Source organism: Siniperca chuatsi, linkage group LG15, assembly GCF_020085105.1.
Source record: "Siniperca chuatsi isolate FFG_IHB_CAS linkage group LG15, ASM2008510v1, whole genome shotgun sequence".
Lineage (NCBI taxonomy): Eukaryota > Metazoa > Chordata > Actinopteri > Centrarchiformes > Sinipercidae > Siniperca > Siniperca chuatsi.
In genome coordinates, this window is record NC_058056.1 from 12,604,018 (window position 1) to 12,622,844 (window position 18,827).

Sequence of the window (18,827 nt, forward strand, 5' to 3'; positions counted from 1 at the left end):
ATCTATCTCTTGGCAAGAAAGTAAATAAGCATATTTCCCAAAATGTCAAACTATTGACATCTGATTCTGATTCTGATTCTATTACTTTGATATATCTTATATAAAAAAAGATACATTTATACTCCAGAACCCTGATCCTGATCACGCCACAAACCCTCAGATATGAACCAAAGATAGGTGGGCTTAAGCCTGCAGTGCAGACGAATTGGAGCACAGAGAGGAAGATGAGCATCACACAGAGGATCAGGCAGACCGAGAAAGAAAGAACAAGTTTGTGAGGCAGGGAAAGCGATAGACAATTACTGCTACACAGGAAACCATGCAAAAAGTTAAAAGTTTTGTTCCAATAAGTACACTAAGCCAAAAGAAACATGGCAGTTATCTTCTGCCTGGCACAGAAACAAATGGATGGCTCTAATCAAGGTAATTGTGCTGGAGGTTGTAGTCGAAGAGTATAAACATGTACAGTAATTAGCCATTTGTTTTCAATCACCAGGTTGTCATTCAAAGTGCTGCAAGCTTCCTGAATACAGTTTTTCAAAGCAGGATGCAACCTCTTTATAAAGATGAAGATAATTACGGTTCGATCACACCGTGTGATATAGACTTAGTATATAGCAATGAAAAACTGGAAAGAAAATTTGCAATAGTGCTTGGCATAAGCAGAAACAGATGATGATGATGATGAAGACAGTGATTGTATAATTTAATCTAGGTTGCTCCTCCTATCTATGAATAATACATGTTATTATCAACGCAGAGTATGAATGGGGTTGACACTGATGCTGACTAATGCGAGCCAAGGAAGGACACAGCGGTAAGTCAAAAGCTTTTCAAGCTATCCCTCCATTCTTCTGAGCAGTTTTGGATTTCCACTTCATGGCCCATTTACTCTTCCTTGGATGTTAGCCAGAATCAGCTTGTGTCATTTGGAGCACTGGGTGTATTGAATAAGGGCAATGGAAGTCCCAGTGGACCTTCTGCCATAGGCTGTACGCCTGTGCATAGCAGTGGATAAAAATGTCCGCCCTTTGGTTCTTGTTCTTATAATGGCATAGAGCATAGAAAGTTTGGTAGCTGTAGAATAAGCCCATGACTAAATAAAAAGACTAAGAGTCTATAGCTATGCAAGGGGTTCTTTGAGGTTTAGGCACAGTGGTGCTTTGAGCTAAATAATAATATCAGCATGCTAATATGTGTCACAATAACAATGCTAACCTGCTGATGTTTCACATGTATAATGTTTACCATGTCCACCATCTCAGTTTAGCTTGTTAACATGCTAACATTTGCTAATTAGCACTAAACAGTGCATGAGGATGATGGGAATGTCATTAGTTTTGCAGGTATTTGGTCAAAAACCAAAGTACTGGACAAATTAAAATGATGGTGGTGCTAGATAAAAAGTCAGCAGATCACCAAAGTTATTACAATTCATCCTGAGGGGGAGATGAATGTTCGTACGAAATTTCATGGTGACCCAATAGTTGTGACATTTCACTCAAAACTACAAATGGAGCCTCGGTGGCTTTGATATTAGTTAGCAAAACTTTCTATATTATTGTGTCATATTGCTAACCATTTCTGCTATTTTAATCTGTAACCTGCCCTATTTAGCTGTATAATGGATTATACTATGTAGATAGTGGATAGCTGCAGCCTGTGATATAGCCTACAGGCTGGTATCGGGAGTAGCCGGCAACTGCTCGTTATTTGAAAGCTACTTTAGTGTCAACTTGTTTTATAGATTTCAAACATGGACATCTGCAAAAAATTATTTTGTAAAGGAGTTGCAGTTACTTGACCACCTGAGGCCTGATCAGTGATCTGAAGAGAGGCTGTTGTAGCTGAACATGGATTGGAACAGCTACAGCACATGGCACAAGTAGCCCTCTATATCTCTTGGCTGCCCTGAGGTTAATAAAGAAGCGTGCGATTACATAATTTTGCTCTAGACAGCACTGAAAAGGGAAAACAGATACAATAATGTCATTTGATCCTGTGTGGAAGCCTCTAGTGTGTTCCACAGGTAATTTCAACATGACATGAGCTTATAAAGGCAATTTACTGTTGTTTTTCACTCAGCTTTATTAAATTTTGTGCCCCAGGACTTGGCCGTTAGCTTAGACAGCTTTAGGTTATTGTGCACATAAAAACAATGCAGGCAGTTGTCAACAGAGTCCAAAGCCAGTATTAAAGTTTGTCGTTATCTGAAATGGGTTTTATGTTGCCACAGTTATCTTGCACTGAGATAAATGGAACAATAAGTTATTGATTACAGTTACAATTGCAGCAGTATTATCCACCTTGTGAATCTTTTAATTCTGTTATTTTTGACTGCAGATGAAACATTGGGATTGTAATTTGACAGCAACCATGAAGCTGCAATCATTGTTAGAGATGGGACTTGTGATGGCCAGCCACTACATCCCTGCAACCGATGAATGACTAGCTGTGATTTAGCTTGTAATAACTGCTATTCTGTCTGCCGCTGCTGCTTCTGATTTTGACCTCCCTTCACCTCGACAGGTACATGCAGGGAGACAAGGGTTGCCATGAGTGTCCTTTCATCCACAATGGCTGAAAACAAACAGCAGGCCATTTCTGACCTCTATTACTCATGTAAGGTTACCCATTTCTATAGATGGTGTGTGTATGTGTGCGTAGTGTAACATCCCTGGCTGAGTGCGTTACGGCACATTCGCTTTACTTCTTAGAGCGTCCCTTACGGGCAGTTACTCTATAACCAGGTTCATCCACTCCCACCCTCCAAGGCTTTATTATATGTACCTCCCTTGTTTTCTTCATGACTTTTGGAATAAAAGGACAGTTAATATATATACCAGTGCCTGAACTTTTTCTTTTACTATAATAGCTACACCAGCCTCCCGTTGGTGTGCTAGAGGAGAAAACGATGTCACCTTCATGACTCATGAGTGACAACTGTACAGGGAGTGATTTTTTTATATAACTCACCTGTTTAAATTATATTAAGGCTTAAAGTTATGCATAATTAAGGACGTGGCTGCTTTGAGTGACAGGTGTTCCCTATCAGGTGGCTTGCCGCTAGGTGTTTCAGCAACCAGGCTTCATTCTGCCCACCTATGGCTCCACCTCTTTGCCCATTTTTGGATCAGCCAGAGTCGGGGACTGCCAAGATGGCGACGACCGGCTCTTCAGAAACCTATGGGTGATGTCACGGACACTACGTCCATTTTTTTTAATACAATCTATGGTTATTCCACAAAAGAGCCGAGAGCAGACGTTTCAGGAGCGCACAGAAGCAGCCTCGGTTCGAGGTGAGGGGCTGAACGTGGAGCACATGGAATCTGTGCAAGCAACAATATATCTGAGTGCAAGTACACAGTCTGAGCAGAAGCAGAGCAAATCTAAGCGCAAGCAGGGGCTATCTAAGTGCGAGGGCATGGTTTTGAGGGAAAGTATTACAAAATCTGAATGTGAAATCAATGAGTCATGCTTTAAAATTGAATGACCACGCTCTTGAATAAAGATAGGAATAAAGCCCCATAATAAAACAGATGGGGTAAGCACAAGAGCACACTTAAGGTGAATGAACACTTGCTTCATAGCACGCCCATGCTAATACAGCTGCGACCACTAACTACAAGAATACTATTACAGTTTGTGCAAACAATGCCTTTAAGTTAGTAGAAATTATGTCAGTAACCAAAAAGAAAATATTCAACCAATTTATATTAAAATAAATGATCAGGACTAAAAGCAGGCTAACGTAAAAAAAACAGTTAAGGCTAAAATGCAATAAAATGTCAAACAGAATTAAAATACTAATGAATCAAAAGGACAAAAGCAGTAATAGCTAAAAACAAGGCAGTACTTAGCATATTAAAGATAAAAGCAAAGCAGTAATAATTGAGCGAACAAGCTAACATGGGCAAAGCAGAGCAGCAGTGGCAATCTCTATCCTTGGCTGCCCCCGAAACACTCCCACAGTCAGTAGTTTGGCAGGGAATATCTCAGCCCAAGCTGACACTCTTCACCCTGCAAGCTTTCAGTGAGGGCAGATTTAACACGGAGGCCGCCCACTGGAACATCGGTCTCGACCATCCAGCATGGATGTATTATAAGATCTGGACCCAAAGACCCAGCCTATTCAGTCCAATAAGAATCGCTGGCCTGGGTGGGAATGCGGCCCACTGAATATGCGCAATATTGTTTCTACCGCTGGCTCTGCCCACGAGTTCCCGCTGGTTCCACCCGCGAGTTCCCGCTCGGGCCAGTAGACTGATGACGTCACTGATTTTTGAATTGCTTTTCTCGACTTGAGGAAAGTTTTACAAATATAAAACCTCCATGGATCAAAAATTCATAATAGAAAGAGTTGACCTTGTTTGCAGTTTGAGGTGTCCTGTCAAGTAAGGCTATTCATTAACAGGTGCTTCAAGACAAAATGCTGCGGGCATTTAATGTGAGAAGGAAGGTAGTTAGCTAAAGGTCTAGAAGGTTCAGTTTGCAGTCCAACTTGTACATGTTCATGTCAGCTGGAAAATAAACCAAGTGAACAGGAAAGTAACAGTAATGGGCTAATAATACAATCTTCAAATCTTAAAGGGGACAGTAGTGAACTGTCAATACAGCAAAATGTGCTCAGTCTTATGGTTTTATGATGGGAGAACATTTGCTTCATCTGCCATACACCTCTTTCATGAGCAGCTAAATTTCTTTAATATCAAACACACAGGAGCAGAACTCCTTAATAGAGAGAGCTGTTTGCAGCTTTGTGGACATCTTGGACAAATGCACTCACGCTCCGATCAGCATGATGACTTTAAATCAGAGCTGGAGTGTGCGACCCCCATTCTATCATTTGTTTGTACACAATCCTCTGCAGTTGGCACCTCACTAATCTTGGTGTGCATTCCTGCCTTGTATGTGTTCAAAGTTATATTGTAACAATACTGAGCAACAAATACATTATTATACTATAATAATTATATATATTATGCCTGTCATATCATACCATGCATGTCTCCTCGGGTTGCTGTTATGGCTGACTGCTGGTGAGCTTGTGGCACACTTGAAACTTGAATTTTTGGCTGTGCATTTGATAAAACGGCACAACAACAACAAACGTACAAACAAACAGACTGTAGCTAGCTAAGACATTAGCTAATATGCAAAAGTAACTCCGGGATGTATGCACAGCTGTCTTGATATATCTAGTTAAAAGCATGTTCCTGCTAATTAACCCACCTGTATCCCAGAACCTTTTGACCCCTGATTGGACAGTTTGACTTCCTCTGATTGGATGGTCAGTGGGCAACGTGATGATTGGCTAGTCAGCACAGGCGTTAAAACAGGGCCAAAATTTGTGCTTGTAACTCGTAGTTTGTTGCTTGTAACTTCAGTGTCGCATACAATGATAGGACATTTGTGTGTCCGTCTTGCTGAGTGTGTGAAACCTCACTGTTGAAAATATTCCTGCACATATTTTAATTACACATACACAAAATATTTCTACAGCTGCAAAACCTTTTTAGACATGTGCAAATAATTTCTACAGCTGGAAAACGTTTTTACAAAGTCACACATTCAGATACGTGCATGCAAATGTTTTCCACATGCACACAAAAGATGACAACTGCAGGCTGTGAAATTATTTGTGAACATCGTTTCACAAGCTCAAAATATTAATGACCCTAATTTCCTTCCATAGAAAATCATATAACCCATTTAATTTGAGCATGCTTAGTCTCATACGGTGTATTAACCATATAATGTTAATTGCTTTTCTAAGGACGACAAAATGACATTGGGCTAATATAGCAGGCTTTCTAGCTTATGCACACTTTCAAATTTAGTAAAACTATGAAAAGGCTGAAAAACATTTTTTTAGTATGCTGGACCATACTCAAGGTAATTTACATGTAGTATGTGCCACTGACACTAATGTATGCACAATGTATTTGTGGCAATGTGTAAATGTAGTTGTGAAAAAAGCTTTCTACATGCGACCATGCAACACCATGCAAGACCTTCAGAAGCACAACCTGCGTAAGTTATCCAAAGTAGCTACCTTGGCATTATTCTCTTATCACTCAACTCTGGAGCTTAGTGCAACTTTGACCAATTAGCACACAGCACCACAGGAAAGTGTATCTCATCAATAAACCATGGCACATTATTTAAGATAGAAATGAAAGATTAATGCTTGAGACTCCTAAAAAGACAAGTATGGCACTTCAAACCATCAAAGTGCACTTTATGAATTAGCCTTGGTTCATCCTCAAACTTTTGAAGATATGTCACTTTTAATATTTACTCAATGGCCCAGCTGTGTGAGGCCATACTTCTGACAGCCAATGCATCAGGAGTTCTCAGCAGTTGGGGAGGCCATCTGTGTTTATTTTCCATTAAGAGTGGCTCTCTCATCTCCCCTCTCTCATCTCTCTTCATCAAGGATACACTTTACATTATATGTATCAATTAATTATTCAAGGTTATTGAAATGGGCGGATCTCACTGATGAACAACAAGGAACCTCACATACTGTTCTCACTGATTTATATTTGCCAGCATACCAATACACATATTCACAAGTCAAACAACGGCGCGTCTGACTCGTACATGCTCAAATCATATGACACAAAGTGGTAAAGCTGAAACAATATGGAAAGACTTAGTTCGGGCAAAACACAGCATGGTTTACCCAAATGGGGAATTCAGCAGGGCTTGTGTGATTGAATGCCAAATTCATGGGATAGGGTGTGTATGTGAGCAAGTCATTTGCTGGTGTGTGGGGGTATGCTGAATTGTGTGTGTGGAGGATGAGGGACCACATGATGGGCACTGGCTATACGCCCAAAATAAACACCATATCAGAGAGTTGGGGTGTTGCTGAGTAAACGGCCTGCAGGCATCAGGACTCCTGACAGACATCTCACCCAATTAGCAGTCGGCACCTTGCCTACTGCTTTGGGCAACAAACACTATTTTAATGTAGTGCAATTTTCATCAAGAATGAGGCAGGGTGACTATTGTGTGTGCTAAGTATGGAATGAAGTTCAGCAAGCCCAGGCATGCCCTCAGACAGACACAAAAACACACACACAGACACTCGGTTTGGAGATATTTTGGTTAACTCTCATTAACAGTCTGTACAAAATGGCATTGTCTGTGGTACAATTGACTAGAATAACAATGACAATATTCAGGATGGATTAAATCAAAAGCTGCAAAAATCTCATTCAGGTCTGTCACCTCCTCACAGATTCTGATCTTCTGAAGGCTGTGAAAAGATGCTCCGTAACCCCTCCACTTCTACCATTCACATCACCTGGATGAACTTCCTGCATTACAGTGATGGAATTACGAAAATTGTTTTGTGGTGGTGCCCATGCAGGACAGGGGCGATTCCAGGATTTTGTAAATGAAGTGGCACAGGGAGGGGGGGGACCAAGAACCAGTCAGGGTTTGTTTAAATTTTTTGTTTTCAATTTTAGTTTAGTTTTAATTAGTTTTTAATGCAGGTTTGCTAGTTTAGTTTAGTTTTTATTTTTTGGAAATGCTTAGTTTTAGTTTTTATTAGTTTTAGTGTTAGTTTTAGTTTTTTTTGTAATATGGGGTATTTGTCAGAGGCGAGATTCAAGAAGGTCAGAAAAAGTATTGCGTAATAAAAACTCAACAAAACATCATACTACGGTACAGTGCATTCGTACTGTCTGGCCTGGTTCTAATGTTAGCTTCTTTTTCAGGGGAGGTGGGGCTGGGCGCTCTTCCTTACCTTGTTAAGTTTAGCCTTCTTGTGCGAGCTTTTCAAATGGACTTTCAGATTCATGGGATTTTTCCCGTTGAGAAATGTTTCACATATTTTATCACCTTCCACTACTATAACGCACTGGCTTTTATCTGTGACAGTCGTAGTCAAAGTAATCCCTAATGGAACTCTGGGGCTTTCTCCCGACTTTCACTGCTGACTTGATGCCAGCCGTGGCATGGACGGATTGGCAACACATCATGTGCTGGCAGATTGATGAAGATTTCATATCCACTCAAAATACTAGGCTAAAACTAAGGGCAATTTTCTATAATTTTAGTTTGTTTTAGTTAGTTTTGTAAACACACAATACAGTTTCAGTTAGTTTAGTTTTTTTGAAAAGCCTCATTTTTATTTTATTTCAGTTAACAAAAATGTTTTTTCACATTTAGTTTTCATTAAAGATAATAACCTTATACCATGAACAGAGATATGGTGGTGTGAATTTGCCGAAAAAGTCTCGAGATGTGTCTCTCCTTCTGTTTGACGGTTGTGAAAAATGTGGTACTGTTGTCTGATTCTGAAATTGCAAATCAAGCAGCTTTTGACAGCTCTCTGATCCAATGACGTTGGGCATTGTTAGATTGACAGTACACGCACACGCATTTTGGCCCCCCATTTCTGAAATGAATCTGCCGCCTTTGTTTGTGTCTGCTGGATGTGTAAATTAGCAACTGTTTGCTAACATGTTAGCCATATCAACTTTATAAGGTGATAATAGGATAATATGTCAATGTTGTGTTTACAGCTTGTTACGCTGCCCTCAAAAAATCAAACCCAAAAGGCTGATAATAAGAATTTGGTAGTTTCTTACATTAAACGTTCTTGCAAGTCTCAAGTCAATATAACTTATGTTTTGGAAAATGTTAAGCAGTAAGGTACAACATGCAGTTTGTTGATAAATGGATAAAACATGCACATTGTTCACAAATATCCTCCACCATTTCCCTGGCTTGACATCCCCAAACATGGACATGATTTCATCCCTTTCTTCCCTTATTAAGTTCATATTTTATATATTGTTTAAAAAATGTAATTCCAACTGAATTCATTCTTGGTTAACAAAATAATGGCAAGGTTAATTAAGGTGTCAGTGTAAAGAGCTTGGGGAAAATAATCTGGTTTAAAGAACAACTGAAGGAAAGCTGCAGAACAGGTAATGAAATATTGTTAATCTGAATTTAACAGACTGTTAATTTGATTCTGCTGATGATATTTCCATCCCTGCTGGGCTGTGCTGTTTTTAAAGTGTCCCCAGGTGAAATTAAAGTTCGGCCACAGTCTTGGCATGACTGGGGAAACCTTTATTTCCAGCTAACTGTGCCGGCAAATTACTGCCAAACACAAGGAGAGACAAGTCACAACAGAGGCTGTGCTGAAAGTAGAGACTGCTGCCTTTTGTGTCACAACTTGCTGAATATTTCCACTCAATAGGGAGTAGGACAACATCCCAAAATTCACGCCTCACATGTCAAACTTTCACTCTAATGGGACTGACAAAGGGATGGCCTGTGAAGCTAGTTTTGGCCAAACTTATTTTGTATGTACAATTCTGTGTCCCTCGGGGTGCCATTAGAAAGGGCGACTAGGTTGGCCTCTAGTCCCAGTGAGGGGCTAAGCTGCTGTAATTTGTGGCTTCAGAACAGTGAGTAGAGGCGGTCCCAACATGTGGCTGTGTCAGGGCCTTGCAGAGCTCTGATAATGAGGCAGGTTGCCTCATTAAAAGCCATGTGGCTTGCACACATAAGAACCTGACATCAAAAGCCTCCACGCAGCCTTTAGTTTGCCTCGGCACACATGCGTTTAAACACAGTCCTAAAGCCAGAATATTCACACAAAAGACCCATTCTCTTTTGCTGTTGTCTGACACCTAAAGGCAGCTGTGTGTTTTCCTTCTAGAAATAATGAATCATTCTTTCATATTTTTCAGACCAGAAATGGACTTTTAAGTCTGTGTATTAGAGGTGGCAGAACAGAGGTTATAAAATTCCTGGTAGGGAATGCAGGCATAGGTCATGGATAGGGATATGCGCTTCCTTAACAGATTTTGTTAACACAGGTGCATAGACCATAGCTATCACAAAAAAAGAGGACCAAAAAGGTCTGCACTCGCAGTTTAAAATGCTAGCTGTGTGGATCTAGGGATGGCAATGTCTGTTGGTTGGTCCACCACTTTGGTCCAGACTACTGGACGGATTGGCATGAAATTTGTTACACACATTTATGTCCCCTGCTGATGAATTGTAATAACTTTAGTGTTTTCTCCTGACTTTTCATCTATCGCCATCATCAGGTCAAAATTTTAATTAGTCCAATACTGGGTAATGCTTTATTTTACGGGTTACGGAATTTCTGAATAATTTCGTTATGATTTTGAAGAAATTTCTTGGAAAGAACACTGTAATTTGGTACTAATCATGGTAAGCCCACAGAAAACCCTCATGCGGGCCCCAAAGGGCGAAACTGCTGTGGACCCTGCATGTGCCAATCTACAGGGGGGCCCACATTGGATTAGTGTGGGTTTGCTGCTGCTCACACTGCCCACAGTAAACCAATACCTACCCACAGTGGGCCAGCATGGGTAATTGTTTGCTGGGATGTGCAGACGGCCGCATCTCTGTGTTTGGAGTTGGTGGACGATGTCTGCTCAGGCCTGTGGGAGCTGACCAAGAGCAGACTGGGCTTTTTTACAGGGGCATTAAAGAGATAGGCTCTATAATGGGCTGCTTCAGACAGAGGGTGAATAGAGGTGCTGCAGCAATGGACAGTTTTAAATTTCTAAAAGTGCAAGGTGCTCCCAGCAGCATTTCTTGGTAAGTAGCTGAAAATGTAAAATAAATAAACAAAATAGCTCCCCAAAGTTTTATAAAGTTAAAAAAAATAAAACTAGTAAAACTACATACATTAGTACAGTACATACAGTATATAGTACATTTGTACTGAAATTTGAGTCCTTCTCTCAAAGTCCCTGTCCTCAATTAGTAGTGCCAATTCAGCAGCACCAGATTGTGGTGCAGAAAGCAGAGTTGCTCAGCATGCTCTCCAGTGAGTTCGCTTGCTACCACCATTATTACCATTGGCTACTATAACATGTAAAAACGTCAACTCATATGGGCGAGTAATCTTACATTTGCAATATGGTAGCTAACAGAAGTTCCAGTTGCACTGGCACTAATGTTATTCAAAGATATAGCTATCGCTACATACACACTCAGCTCTTAGCTCCTCTGCTAGTTGCTGCATGATCTTCCTTCATGCTGTTTTCCTGCTGGTGCACTCCTTGTAGAGAATGTGGGTATTTATCCCAACCAGGTTAAGGATGTTGTAGAACACAGCCACTGGCCATCTATGTCTACCGTGTTTCACAGAGTATGCCCTAGCCATCTGATCTAGGACATCAACGCCATACTACACATTCTTCCTCGGCTTTCTTTGGTAGATGGTCAGCGTCGCATGGGCACATTTCAGCACCTTTGTGTTGAACAGCTCTGCTTGCTCTTTTGCGGAGGGGAGCAACTCACACTTGGTTTAACCCAGACTGCCAACCAGGCTGGTCTTCTTGGCCTGTAAAGTGGTGGCCAGTTTAAGAGAAGTAAAGAAATTATCCGTGGTAATATTTCTTCCCTTCCCCCAGAATGGCTTCGCCAGTCTCAGCACCAAACTCTCTCCCACGAGCTGAACTTGGCTCTGCGCTAAGTCATTTCCCAGAAACGGGGCCCCGTTTAGCATGTACTTGGTTTGGACATCCGCAGCCAGCCAAAATTTGATGCAGAATTTATCCACATGTACTGGATAAATCTGTACCGTGCCTTGTTGGGGAACAGCAGTCCCTTATGTGCTTCAGCATGCCATCATCAAACATGCACAAGAAGGCTGTGATCGCATCTTCAGTGTTGCGCTTCGCGTGTGCCTCAGGGCCCGCAACTTTAGTGAGGACATTTTGGCTCTGCCTTCTCCCTGGACGTTCACTTGGCTGAAGGACTAGACCAACCCTTCCTTCCCTTTTTCCACAGCCGCCTCGAGCTGAGCACTCCGGTTGGCTCAAAATCAGGTACTGGTTCGGGAAGGCCTAGAATTGACAATAACAATAATATCTGAATTACTTTATGTTCCTCAAATACTAGCCTAATCATAGAAATGGGTAGGTCTATAGCAGCAACAACAAATAATAGCCTAATAATAGTGTCGACTTACATAATCTATTGTTCACCAGCAGAACTAATGAATAGCCCAGGCTATAGGGCAGCGCAGCACAGGGCAGCAGCGCTCACCTGGAATATCAGCCGTGAACGGAATATCTGGATGATCCGCAGTCTCTGATGAAAGTAGCCGATGTCTCTTTTTCCTCCGCATGGCTTCAGAATCAGTTTCTGATGAGGATGACATGTTCTCATGCACCCAGGAAAGTTTGCTATCACTTTCCACCATGATAGATCGCCTCCATCTGAATCATCGCTGTCCAAGTTTTGTAGCATCTCCAGGGCCTCGGCAGCAGACATTTTCTATAGTCTTATGAATTCCAACGCAGGCAATACATTTCTTTAATTATTCTGCTTATTAGGCCAATTTAGTGTAATTATTTGTATTTCAATGTAGGCAAATTAGCATATGCAAATTGACCTTCAGACCGCTCACAATGTTTCTTTGACAGAAACGATGACAGTTGTTACCATTTTAAATGAAAATACAGACACTTTTAAGGAAAGTCTTTCTGACTCACAGGAAGTAGGCTGTGGGTATAAGCCAATGCCAATTCTCCTCCCCTTCCGCTATCTGTGTGTTACCGTTTTGCAAGGGCACCGTCGCTGCATCCTGGGCTTAGCGCTGCCCAAGACGATTGTGATTGGTTTAAAGAAATACCAAGAAGCCAGAGCATTTGTTCCCCTATACCAGAATGATAATGAGTTCAGCCAGACCTTTCTCCAGCGCTGGCACAGTGCTAAAACGTGTGGAGATAGGTCTGGCTATGTGAAAAGTTTAGGAAAAGTTTCAGCAGCAGAAGTAACAGCAGCATTATATTTTTTAATTCAATGAAGTTATTGCACATATAAATTTGAAAATTGTCAAAATGACCGTCGTGGCCGTTCTAGTGTTAAAAGCCATCGCTTTCAGCTCCATTGAAAGAAAACCTGTAGGCTAACTGTAACTGAGAACTGGGCATGCTTGTCATCATAAAAATAGATAATCATATTGTGGTATTTTTGGAACTTCAGCGTAGAGGATTGTGATGTTTATTGCAACCTCAGCAATATCTCCTGCCTTACATTTGAAACATAGCTCTGCTTGCTCACCGGAGCAGCTCCAGTCTGCAAATGCGTTCCTCTTTGCCCATCTGTGGCACAGTAGCCTTCAGTGGTGATAGGCCATCACTTGTGATTTGTAACCAATCAGCTAGTGCTGTGGGCATCAGCATGTTTGCAATGTCATTAAGATAAAACAAGTTTAGCTCAATCCCAACATTACCTCCATGAAAAGAACTAAAGTTGAACCATAACTGGTTATCTTCTGCGTCACGCACATAATCAGCATGGTCTTCGATTGCTCACTTAAAATAATCTGTTGCAGTAAGGCCAAGTATGAATAGGCCCTCAAGAAATATCATTACATCTATGTGTAGAGCTAAAATTCTCTTTGTTTTTAATAAACGTCAGACTTGTAACATTATGGATCTTTCAAGTTTTGTATAATACAGGATTGCCATGAATGGATCAGGAGATGCAACATCACCACCAGCCATTTGAAAGCATGAAATGTATGTGGGGGTTTAGAGTCAGGGATGTTGCAATGTCCTTCTTTTGTTCAATAAAAATCAATAATACAGTAAGTTACATTGCTTGAATTCAACACTGTTCATTTATAACTTGAAGCAAAGATTCTCACTGCCATTGACTAAGCCATCAAAGAATTAATCTTCTTGTCCTTCCTCTGCAGGCAGTTTGCCATTGAGCTGTACGAAGTCACAGGGGGATTGATGCTGTGTGAGTGCCACAGGAAGCAGATGAGATGTGCTCTGACAGCTCTGCTCTTCCACTGCTGGACAGCAAATGTCAGGAGCCAGACAGCATATGTACAGACAAGAGTGGGAGAGAGGAGTCTGGGCTGTGTTTTATGGGTTTGAAAGCTTATATGTCTCTGTGACAGATGCGTACATGTTTAACTATATGAATAGCATGTTGAAATATCCAGCAGGTTATTCAATGCTTCAGGGTTCACTGTACTTCTGCACTGCTTCTGTACACTGTAGGTGCTTTAAGTGTGTAACCATCGACACATGGGTCCACAGGTGCATCACCATGAACTGAGGTAAGCCTTAGTGTGTCTGTCACCGGAAAAATTCAAAGCTTGTGGACCTCAGGCCAAAAGCAGGGCAATGGGGTATGGATGAAGATAAGTAGATGCACTTTGCTCAGGCATGAAATGCTTTCCAAGGAATGTGGACAGAGATATGGAGAGAGGGAGAAAGATGGAGAACAAAAGTGACAGAACGAAGAAGAGGAGGCGGGAAAAGTGAATGAGTCACCATGCAGAACACAAAACATATTCTTTTGTTCTCGTGGAGATGAGTCACAGTGGATTAATGTACAATGCTGTTTTTGATGTTTTTCCTTTTGCCATATTGTCGTATGATGTTTGCCCTAAAACAGGTCAAATCCTGTCCTGTAAAAGCCACTTTTGGAGAGATGTCACTTCATTTGCAAAGATCAATCTAGACTACATCTACAAAATATCTGGTCTGGTGAGTCCAAGAGGCTAAGAGTAGCAAGCGTGGCGAGAGCCCTCGGCGCAGCAATATAGTGATAAGCCTCCTTATGGCTTGAGATTTGGGTATTCAGCACAAGAATTCCACTGACTGCTGCTGTAGCTCAATATCCACCTCTCTCACAGGGTTTGGCATCACAGTCTTGTGCTCTAAGGCCATTTCTGGCTTACCAACAACACTACACCCATTCATATTGGTAAATAAAGAAAATCATCCATAGTGCATCATGTCCAGAATTGCATTCTCATTTTTGACATTTTAAACCTAAAAAAACACCAATAGTTCAGGAAAACAAGATAAAATATTTTACAAGATTACAAGAAGCAAGCAAGTCTAGCTCCACACTTTCAGATCTTGCAATAGTGCTCTTTTAATTTTGTATAATTCTGTGGTCAAAATACAATGAAAATCTGATAATTTGTCACAATTTCTCTGCTATTTATACTACTGTTTTAGTATTAGTATATGATTCAGACATACATGTTATGATGCCTATGGGCCTCGTGTTTGTTTATATTGTACTTTTTCTCCTTTCTTCTTCCCCTTACTGTTGTGTTGTCTCCACAGATTAGCCATGAATAATGGGGACAAAGGCATTGCCTGAAGGTGGATCTGAACCTTTAAAGTAAGCAGATGTCCATGCCTTGCCATTTCCCTCAGCTGCTCCATGCTGAGCTGAGTGGCTGTTCTTCAGTGTTCTTTTTTCTTATTAAGTTGACATTTAGTTGATTAAATCCTTGTTTGAGCACAAAGAAGAAGCCTCAACTGAAATAGAAGATTGCCTTTTTTTTCTTTTTTGATAATAATAATAACAACATAAGGCTACTGTTTCAAAATCAAAGAATAAATGTATTAATCAGAGCACTCCTATAAGAACGTAGCACTAGCAGAGCACTAAATATTTTTTTAATTTATGAACGATTCTCTGTCAAAATCAGCAGGGGGAGGCGCATAGAAACAGCTGTTGCAGCTCTCTCTCTTTCTCTCTCTCAGTGACTTTCCCTCACTTTACTGTCACCTACACACAACAAACAATGCTGTCCATGGTTCTGAAACAACAGCGGCGCAGGTTCACTGGACCTGATCCACTGTTCTGAAACAACAGCTAAGCGATAGTCACAACTATCTTGTGACTATTTTGTTGTTTTTGCTTTTTTTCTATAGATACATAAAGCTTAAACTAAGGGGGCCCCTTAAGACCCCTCGTGGAGCCGGGTCTGGATAGTGATCAATGACAAACGTACTGTATCAACGATTCAGTCACTATCATTGCATCTAAATTGATAAATACTAGATTAGATTACTAGATTAGGTTATCAATCACCATGCGTTCACTATAGCAGGTGATTGACTGGACTTTATCTATCTAATATCTCTTGAATCCTTGTCTTTGGTATACTCATACAAATTGAGGTAAACAGAGGTTACACCAACTTTATCATCCATCCAGCTCTGGGCATGTGATTCTGTTGGACTTGGATCATCCATAGGGGTTCACTGGACCTGATCTTCATATTGCCATGCCACCTAAAAGGAAGCTCCAACAACTACTTGAGCAGCAAAGGGACTTCTATAAAACTCTTCTAGAACAACAGGAGAAAAACTTAAAATCCTGTGTAGAAATTCTTGTTGATTCCTCCAACAAAAGAGTTGGGGAGTTGCTGAGAGAATCCATGACCTCAGGGTTAGTCTGGAATTCACTCAAATGGAATTTCATGACTTTAAAAACTACTGCAAGGCATGGGGTGATCATGTCAATCATTGACAAAAGTGATTATCTAGATGGTCAGTCCAGGTGCAACAATATTGTCATTGATGGCATAATGAATTAGTCAGTGAAAAATTGTCTGATTCTGAGGACAAATTGAAGAAGCTGCTGTCTGAGAAGCTACAGATAGATCATCGCAAAATTGAGTTGGAGTGAGCCCAGAGGACTGGAAAGCTTTCTCCATCCAGGCCCAGGCCCATTGTTATCACGTTTCTTTGTTATAAGTGCAAACTGGATGGCCTCAGCAAAGCGAAAGCCCTGAAAGAATGAATTTCTATATAGTCAAAGAGATGATCTCACTCTCAATTCTGAGTGTAATGATGTTGAATCACTGTTCCTTGAAATACCCTTCTGTGATATTTTTGATGGTAAAAGTGTTATCATAGGTTGCACTTACAAGCCTCCAGACACAAACATTGGAAACTTTAATTCTAGTCTTACTTGTGTCTTCGACAAAACTAACGGAGAAGGTAAAGTATGATTCCTTCTAGGCAAATTCAACATTAATCTGTTTAACAGTGAGTTTCATTCACTCACCACAGACTTTCTGAATACACTGGATGTAAATTCCCTATACCCCTTAATCACAGTATGCATACAAAAAGTCAGTGCATTCAGAAAACCCTGGTTTACAACCACAATTAGAATTGCGAAGAAAAAATACTTTACCAACAATTTGGATGAGGCTTCAAATAACATCAAATTAACATGGAGAGTCATCAAGCAGCTCCTGATTAGGCTTCCGTCCTAGTTTATTGATGGAAATAGAGTATACACAGACCCATCCGATATTGCATGTGCTTTTAATAATTATTTTGTCAATATTGGTTCAGTTCTGTCAGAGAGGATACGTCCCATTGCTGGGTCTCCATCTGAGTTCCTGAAAGGTCGCTATCCTAGAGATTTGATCCTCCTACTGAGAAGGAAATCATGGACTTCATTGCCAATATGAGAGATTCAGCAGCTGGTCATGATGAGGTCAGGTCATGTATGATCATCAAACTTAGTTCCTGAATTATCAGGCCATTGACCTATATATTTGCCAACACTGGAATAATACCAAATGACCTTAAAATTGCTAAAGTAGTTCCTGCGTTTACATCTGGAGATTTTTTTCAAAGATTTTGGAGAAGTTGGTTTACAATAGAATGATGAAACATCTGCAGGAGTGAAACGGTGAGTGAACACCAGTATGGATTTAGGAAAAATTATTATTACACTATGATTTTACTGGAATCACTTATAAATTATACAATTATATTCATAATCGACAACAGTTTGTTAACATTAATGGATGGACATCTGATACGGCCATGACAACATGTGGGGTCCCACAGGGATCTGTTCTAGGACCACTCCTCTTCCTTATTTATATTAATGACCCGGCTGCAGCATCATCCTCCATGTTCCCAATACTTTTTGGAGATGACACCAATTTATTTCTTTCACATACTAATTTCTCAAGCAATTCAAGCACACTTGTGTTCAGTGAACTCCGTACGAAAGAGAGAGAGAGAGAAGGGTCAATTATAGTCAGATATGGTCATTTTGGATAGTTTGATTCATCACACAGGACCTAAGCCTATATTTGAAATTCTTGAGTGACTGAGATGCAATTTGAATACAACTGTTCCATAAGTGAGCCCCCTTATATATAGAATTGACGGAGCCCAGTATGGAACATTGGGAGGTGTAACCATTTGGCATGTCTCATATTATAGTTATGTACATCACAGTTAAGCTGGAAAAATACTTTACAAGGCATGGGAAGTGAAGCAGGCTGATGCAAATTTTTATAACTAAAAATACACGTTTGGTATAAATTTATGTTAAAAATTGATAGAATATTGAGCTGATTGAAGAGAGGGGCTGAGTGTTCAGCGCTGCTCCTAAATGTGGCAATTCTGCAAAACTTTTTTAGTAAAATATAACGCTAACGAAGGTGAGTGGAATAAGTAGCTCCTAAAATGATATTGCAATATATAAGGTAAGGATAAATTAAGCTATAATAGAGTTAATGAACACTTCATATGAACCAAACTTTGAAATTTGCCAGTGATGCCAGTAGATTTGGACATTTTATTGTAAATAAACTGAATATGACTCTTCCAGCTTAGAGTTTCATCAATCAGGACTCAAGGGAAACTTGTGGATGAGACCTGGGTAATTGGGTTATTTCTAATGCAGAGACAAGAGTAAAATTTATATTCTTTTGTTTTTTTGATGTGAATATAATAAAAGTTTTTTTTTACATTATGATGACGCATACATTATTATGGCTGCATCAATATGTACTTCACTTTACTTAACACATACAATGATAGCTTATGTTACTGCTTGGACTATTATAGCATACTATCAGTCCTTACTAAAGTTGATTGTTGAGGTGTGTATAGGTGAGTATATGTAGTCATAATGTATTATAAGCCCCATCAGTCAACCTCTAGGTTACTAGTCAAGAGCATCCATAAAACCCTTGAACTTATAATTCATTATAAGTCACA

The 18,827-nt window shown here is 40.3% G+C and overlaps 1 long non-coding RNA gene across 1 annotated transcript; it reads left to right on the forward strand.

Annotated features, from left to right (window-relative positions):
- Nucleotides 1-172: 172 nt before the first annotated feature.
- On the forward strand, nt 173-2,780 carry LOC122861728. Its single transcript, XR_006374559.1, has 3 exons — nt 173-423; nt 761-817; nt 2,530-2,780. It is a non-coding gene; the product is annotated as an uncharacterized LOC122861728 (long non-coding RNA).
- The last annotated feature ends 16,047 nt before the right edge of the window (nt 2,781-18,827 follow it).